Raw genomic sequence first — 7,655 nt, 5'->3', positions numbered from 1 at the left:
TGATTACTAGTAAGATTGAATATCTCTTCATATGCTCGTGGCTGCCCAGGTTTCCCCTTCTCTGTTAACTGCCAGCTCATTTCCTTGGCCTGCATTTCTATTAAATTTCTTATCTTTTTCATGTTGACTTGCAAAAATCCCTTGTATGGGCCACATATTAATCCTTCCTTAGTTTCATGTGTTGTAAATATCTTCTCTATCAGTTTTCTTTGCCTTTTTTGATGTTCCTCATTGAATATAATTCTTTAATTTTGATATAGCCAAATGTGTCAGCTTTACCCCTTATAGTTTATGCTTTCTTTGGTGTTGAGGTGTACTTCTCCACCTTAAAGTGGCAAACATATTCCTCTCTATATTTTTTTCAATTAGTTTTATAGTCTCACCTTTCACATTGAGGTCTTTAATCCATTCAAAGTATAATTTTGTGCATGGTCTGCATGAGAGAGGATAGGCTAAATTAAACTGCAATAATAAACCCTGCACCCTCTTAAGGCAGCACAAGGGTATTTCTTGCTCATGTTACATGTTCATCATGGTTTGACTGAGGGGCTCTGCCCATGGCAGTGACCCAGATTCGCAGGTTTTCAGGGCAGCTGTGATCTTGAATTCTCTCAGTTGTGATGTTGGTTGGGAAAAGATGTCCAAAGGGTTTTGCACAGGCAATTAAATGTTCCAGCTCAGAACAGCCACTGCAAGAAGGCCAGGAAGTGTAATCCTTCCATGTACCTAGTAGGTAGAGAACTAGAAGTATATGGTGAAAAATATAGTCATTAACATCTGATAAGAGATAGAATCATCTTATTTTTTTCCATATAATGAACAAATTTTCTCCATTAAGTAATTATTAATTGTATTATAATTAATATAATATAATATATTGTTAATTAATATTATTTAATAATTTATTCTTTTCCTTCTAATTTGTGGTGCCACCTCCATCATACCAAGGACATGTTTCTGGATGTGTATTCATTTCCATTAGCTTCTATCTCTGCTCCTATAAAAGTCTTGCACTGCTGATGTTGCAGTGGCTTTGTAAGATGTCTTAATGTCTGGTGCGACTTGCTCCTTCTTTGCTCTTTGTCAAAATTCTTAGCTACTTGTGTGTATTTATTTTTTTTATTAACTTTAAAATCATTTTGTCAAGTTTCCCAAGTAATCCCATTGGAACTTCATTGAAATTGCATTACCTTTATAAATTACTTTGGGGAAATTTGTTATCTTTGGAGTATTAGGTCATTCCGTACATGAAGCTGGTATTCCATTTTTCTTGTATATCTCTAATAGAGTTGTTAAATTTTATTTATTGAGGGCTTGTTCTGTTTTTGCTAGGTTATTTCCTAGATAGATAATAGATTTTGCTGTGGCTATTAGCATTTTATTTTTTATGTTTTACCTGCTCGTTCATTGTGAGTATATAGAAATATAAATGATTTTGATATGTGGATGTATTTGGAAGATTGAACTGTCTCTCTTATCCTAAGAGTTTTGATTTTTTGGGTTTTTTTCTGTGTAAATGATCAAATTATCTGCAAACTATGATAATTTGGACTCTTCTCTTACGATCCTTATACTCATTGTTATTTTTCTTGTCTTAATTTTTGACCAGATCTCCAGGACTGTGTTACACAAGTATCAGTGACAGTAGGCATTCTTCTCTTAGTCTCAGGATTAATGACAAGTGACTTCTCCAGATTGCTATATGGTGACAGTGGAATATGTACTCTGATTTCTCTGAAAGAGTTTGTGTAAAAAAAATTACTCAGAAATAAACACATTATAAAAACAATTCACTATGAAATCAAAGTACTGTTAACTACAAACCTCTGCCAGAAAACTTAGGAGAAATAATCTGATCGGATGGTCAAAAAAAAGACAATCAGTGCAGTATTGATTCTTTTCTAGTGACATTAGTTAGCTTCCACACTTTTATATATGCATAATGTAACTTGAGGCCCACCCAGAGTCCTGTGAGGAAAAGCTACCTGGGGGACAAGACCCATGATACTGATATTCAGGGATAAGATCATAAGTTTAAGAAGACAGCCAGGAGAACAGCTGAGAAGTCTGTTTGTGGGGATTAGTTGAGAACTGAAATGGTTCACTCATACGCATGCAGTGAAGCCCGTGGGTGCAGAGGAGGCGCTGGCATCAGTCTCTGGTCTTCCTCACTAAGGAATTGGAGATAATATCTCACAATGGGGCAGAGAGACAGTATTGGTGGTATTCTTGCTGGGTCACCTTTTGGGTACCCACTGTGGCTCCCATTAGTCTGTACGAGGATGCCCTCTTGTTCATCTGGGTTCCCATTCCTGGAAGCAGAGTTTCTTGATCTGTGGACCCGCTGGCCATGGGGGACTGACGCCCACTACTGAAGCTGATCTTGCTCTCTCTTTTCCATGTGAGTAAAATGTGTGTTGCATCCAGTGCTTGACTGAACTGTTTTCCTTGGTGACTCTGATACCAAGATGCAGTGGGCAGAGGTGTTCGGACTTCTCCTCCTGACAATAGGCAACAGATGCTGCCTGCTCAACAGAAGCCAGCCTGAGCATGGCTGCCTTCCCATGTTCTCCCGTGACATGTTCAGCAACAGCTCAAAGGTATATGGGTTCCAAGAGCACAATAGTGTGAATTTCCTCATTTGATCCTCTATATGAATTAGCTTGGGCTGCCACAACAAAGTATCACAGGCTGGGTGGCTTAAACAACAGACATTTATTTTCTCACAGTTCTGGAGCTGGAAGTCTAAGATCTGGGGCCCTCAGGGTTGGTTCATGGTGAGGTCTTTGGCTTGCAGATGGCAGCCTTCTCGCTGTGTCCTCACATGACCTCTCCTCTGTGTGCGTGGAGAGAGATCTCTGATGCCTCTACTTCTTATGGCCTCATTTAATCTTAATGACCTCCTTAAAGGTCCTATCTCCAAATACAGTCACATTGGGGGTTAGGGCTTCAATGTATGAATTAGGAGGGACACAAGTCAGTCTATAACATCCTAGGAGAGGTGAATAGACTTCCTAAACGTACCCAGATAGACTTGAAGTCAGGTTGCCTCCTCCCTCAGGAAGCCACCCTTGATTCACTTTCCCTATCACACTCCATCCTGCCCCCCAAGCTAGGTTAATCCCCTTCTTCACGCTGCCACTGTACTTGTCAACATCCTTTTGAAATGACCTGTTTTTCTGTTTGTTTCCTCCATCGATGTCCTTTAACTGAAGTCACTAGTGGTTAGTAGAGAGCCTGGGATACAGTAATAACAACAACAATAACAGTTATTGTTATTATCATCATTGTATTAATATTATTACACCACTGACTCACCAGAGCCGATAGTTCCCCAAATTAAGTTTGCCACTAATGGAGTTTGTGAGAATCAGGCAGACTTTTATTTTAAGAAGGGAATGGAAATTGGATGAGCAAGAACACTTTTCTTGTTCTTTCCAAATTGTGCTATATGGAGAGCGGCTTATTCCACCTCTGTTTTGTTCATGTGAGGAGTTTATTATAAGGAGGTATATGCTGAATATTTACCATTGCTTTGAGTCTTGGGACACAGTCTGCCGTGCACTGCATCAACTGGGCTCCCTGGCCCTATGGCTTTCTGTTGGGTTTGACCTATTGGAGGGACCAGTTGGAGATAAATTGACAGAAAGAGAGGCCGGGCTTTATCCCCCATCTCTGTCCCAGCAGGGCCATACCTGTGTTCACGACAGAGGACACCTTGCTTCTGGGCAGCCCTCTACAGCTACAGCTGTGGCTCCCGGACGGGGCTGGATTCTCCATGCTTTTGGCCTGGGGTAGGGGTTTCCCATCCCTTTTTAGTATCCCTTAACCTAATTCACACATTTATAGGAGTTTCTTCCTTAAACTCTTCTCAGTTATTCCTGAGCATGCTACCTGCTTCCTGCCAGGGCCTTGACTGATAAAGCATCCTTTATACTTTTCCGCTTTTTCCTCAGGAGACTTTTTATTTCTATTTCAAACTATGGGATATCTCTATTTTATTGTTTTGCTACTCATTGGTATACAAACCTGATTAAATGACCCAGAATCTATTTGTTAAGATACCAAAGAAGTTTTTTGTTTGTTTGGATTTTGTTATTTTGTAATCCCCAGAAACAATGATTCTTCCCCAGAGGACTTAATTTAGTTTTCCAAGTTAGAAGTATATTTCCCTAGACCTTGATAGAAAATATGAGGGTACTTCAAAAAGCTTATGGAAATATTTGTATTATCTTTTAACTCATTTTTTCATGAACTTTTTGAAGTACTCTTGTATACAGACACATTACGTTTTTCTTTTAGTAGTAGCTGAAATGGCATACAACTACTCAAAGACAAAGAGTACCCCGAGGTTATATTAAACTCTTTTATAGCCGTTGTTTAGCAGAATGCTGGACAGGCATACATTTGGATAGCCCTTGCTATTTTGGAATGGGAAACTCTCCTTGTTAGAGATCACAGGGCAATTGCATTCACAAAGCCACATCTAGAGTCTGTTTTATGTACTGAAAGAGCCATCGTATGCATCAACTACGGGAAGCCAGAGATGTCCCCTACATGATGGGAAGCAGGCACTCCTGGACCTTGACTTTCATAGCCTTTCCTCCATCCCTTGTCCCTCTTCCCTTAAGTTAGTTTGAAAAATCTCAGGGGAAGACTATTTGACCTGTTTTTGTCATGGGATCCCCCACAATCAGCAGTGGCCGGAGTTCACTAGAGTGATGTGACTGAGGTGGGGTGAGGGAAGTTTCCTGAATGAGGAAGGGAAGGTGCTATTCCAGGATGAAGGGAGGCTGTGGACTGGACCAACAAGGGAAGTCTGCTCCATATTCTCTCAGAGTCAGCCACTTTCTCTCGACCCCCGTGGAGCAAGAGGGGGTAGCTTGAGTAGTTTATTTGAAGGGATTACAGGAAGATTCTCCACCTTTACACTCTGCAAGGAAATATCATTTCATTGTCCTCTTTGTTGCTGCCTGGATTTCTACCATTCCAATGATTACTTTGGCAGCAGCAAGTGTAAAACAGAAAGATTGATCAGTCCTTTACTGACCGCTGATTGTTACTAAGTTCAAACTCACTAATGCAACAACGTGGATATTCTGGGGCTACTTGGTAGGTGGAGGGACTTAGTGAGGACAGAAGTACAGTCATCCTTTGGTATCCACAGGGGACTGGTTCCAGGCAGGACCTCCCACAGATACCAAAATACACAGATGCTCAAGTTGCTGATATAAAATGGTGCAGTAGTTGCGTATAAACTATGCACATCCTCCCGTATACTTTAAATCATCTCCAGATTATTTACATACCTAATGCAATGTAAATGCTATATAAATAGTTGTTATATTGTATTATTTTTAAAATTTGTGTTACTTTTATTGTTGTATTGTTATTATTTATTTGTTTATTGAATATTTTCCATCTGTGGTTGGTTCAATCCACAATTGCGGAACCTGCAGATACCAAGGGCCAAGGGTACCTTCAGAAGGGAGTGGGGAGCCCAATGAAGTCAGCTTTTGCTGGAGGTATTTTGGGGTTTCCTTCCATAAGAAGGGTGGAACATCTCCTTCAGTGCTGATACTCACGGCATGCAGGATGAGCCCTCAGAGAGTCTCTGGGAGTGGAGAAGGCTGCCCGATGGGCCTGTCCTGCCCCGCTCTGCTTCTCCCAGCCCAGGAAGACTGCCAAAAAGGTGATTACTTCCAACACGCCAGGCTCTTTACTTACATTATATGTTATGTGATAAAAACCCTACATGGAAATGGATGTAAAGTCAAGGTTGGGGAGGCTACAGGAGGCTGAGGGAGGTGTGGAAGGTCACACACTGATAAGAGGCAAAGGCTGCTCAGACCAAAGCCTTCCTTTTATGATATTTCACTTGGGAGATTTGCTGTGTTTTTTTCACAGTGCATAGGGACGGGGGTAACAGCAAAGCATACTTCCATGTGTGCTTACGGAAGGACTTCCAAGTCTACAGTGGCCAGACTGAGGCACTGTAGCAAGCCAGCCTCGGGAGTGAGCAAAGACTGAGGCATGGGAAAGAACCTTCCTTATCAGTTGTATAGTCAGATGCTGTTGATGCGCAAATCCCTCAAATGCACCACCCCCAGCCCCCAAAGTCACCTTCAGATTCTAAGCAGTTTTCATATATGTCTCTCTGCCATTGGCCTTCCCTGGACCTGAAGCAGGGCTGGCTGTATTGCTGGCAAGTTGACACTTGAAGGAGCCTCCCTCATACAATGAGGGAAAGACTGTTGGAGAGCACCCCGGGTTCCTTACCCTTCGGTGGGACAATTCTGAAGGATGTTCTATGTGCCCTTCAAAGCGTCTGAAGTGGGGCTGGGCCCCTGTTGCCCACATTGGCAACCCGCTCATTGGCACACCCCTTGTTGGCTCCCCTCCCTTCTCTGTCTCACTTCCTCATTCCATGCCTTGTAGGGTCACCTCCCAAACAAACTATTTGCACCCAAATCTTTGCTTCAGTCTTCTCCCTAACTGGCTAGGAACCTCGTGCAAGTAAGTGAACAATCTCAGCCTTCAGTTTTCTCAAGGATAAAATGATGGGGTCACAGGGCATGCTCTCACTGGTCATTTCAGTGCCAAATTACAATTCTACCTCTCTTCCTGTCAAACAGAACATTTCCCTCATGCAATAGTTTTAGAGAGGGTTCTCCTGACATATAAAGAGCTTTCCATCAAGACAGCAGAAGTGAAGAAAGAGAGAGAGAAAGGAGGGGAGCAGGAAGGAAAGAAGAAATTTAACATCTCCTGGTATTGATCCCCCAACATCTAGAAGATGTCAGCTAATACAAATGAAGGTGTTTTATAACAATATCCATCATTGCTTTTCATTTTCTCTCATGTAGATATTAACACACAATAGTACAAAGCATCAAACATTCTACAGCACCAGGGAGACTTGCCAACTCCATCTAAACTCCCAGAAATTTTCATTTTTTTGGAGATCACAGCTAAAAGAAAAGTAGTATTTACTCTTCTTATTCTTTGAAGGATCAGTTGGTGGAAGAGGATGGCCATTCCTTGTATGTAAGACCTCAGCCTTTTTGAGTCCACACACATTTTAAGACCCTCCTCCTGTGAGGAAGGAAGCGTGACATTGTGACTGCCTTTATTTACTGAGAGGGTCCCCATGAACACGTGGAAATTCTTCCTAGAATAGTTTCTTCCCTTCTTTGTGCCACTTAAGAGTAACAGAGGCCTGTGAAGATCACAGGCTTTGGGAGGGCCATCTCTTCCAGGATGGAAGAGGGGATAGCCAAAGGGCGCCCTTCCCATCTGGATTCCAGCCTGTGTCACTCTCAGCAGAGCGTAGAAATTTGATTTGAACAACGTAGTCAGAAGAACCTATTTGTTCTAATAACCCACTAACATGTTTATCGTTGTAGAGAGTGGGGTAGGGAGGGACCTGGAATACCACTTACTCCATCACTAATGTCTGTGGTCCTCACCAAGTCACGGTCCTTCTCTCTGCCTGACGTGTTAGTGTGTACGGTCATGGTTAGGTGGGGGCCTTATACTATCTTCTACTCATGAGTTTTAATGGAAATCAAATATCCTATCTGTGATAAAATTCTTTGAAAAATAAATCATTCCATGCAAATGCCTTATTATTAAAATTACGAATTAAAAAAATA

The sequence above is a fragment of the Galeopterus variegatus genome, unplaced genomic scaffold (genome assembly GCF_000696425.1).
Source record: "Galeopterus variegatus unplaced genomic scaffold, G_variegatus-3.0.2 Scaffold10328, whole genome shotgun sequence".
Classification (NCBI taxonomy): Eukaryota; Metazoa; Chordata; class Mammalia; order Dermoptera; family Cynocephalidae; genus Galeopterus; species Galeopterus variegatus.
Note: the sequence above shows the minus strand (reverse complement) of the source record.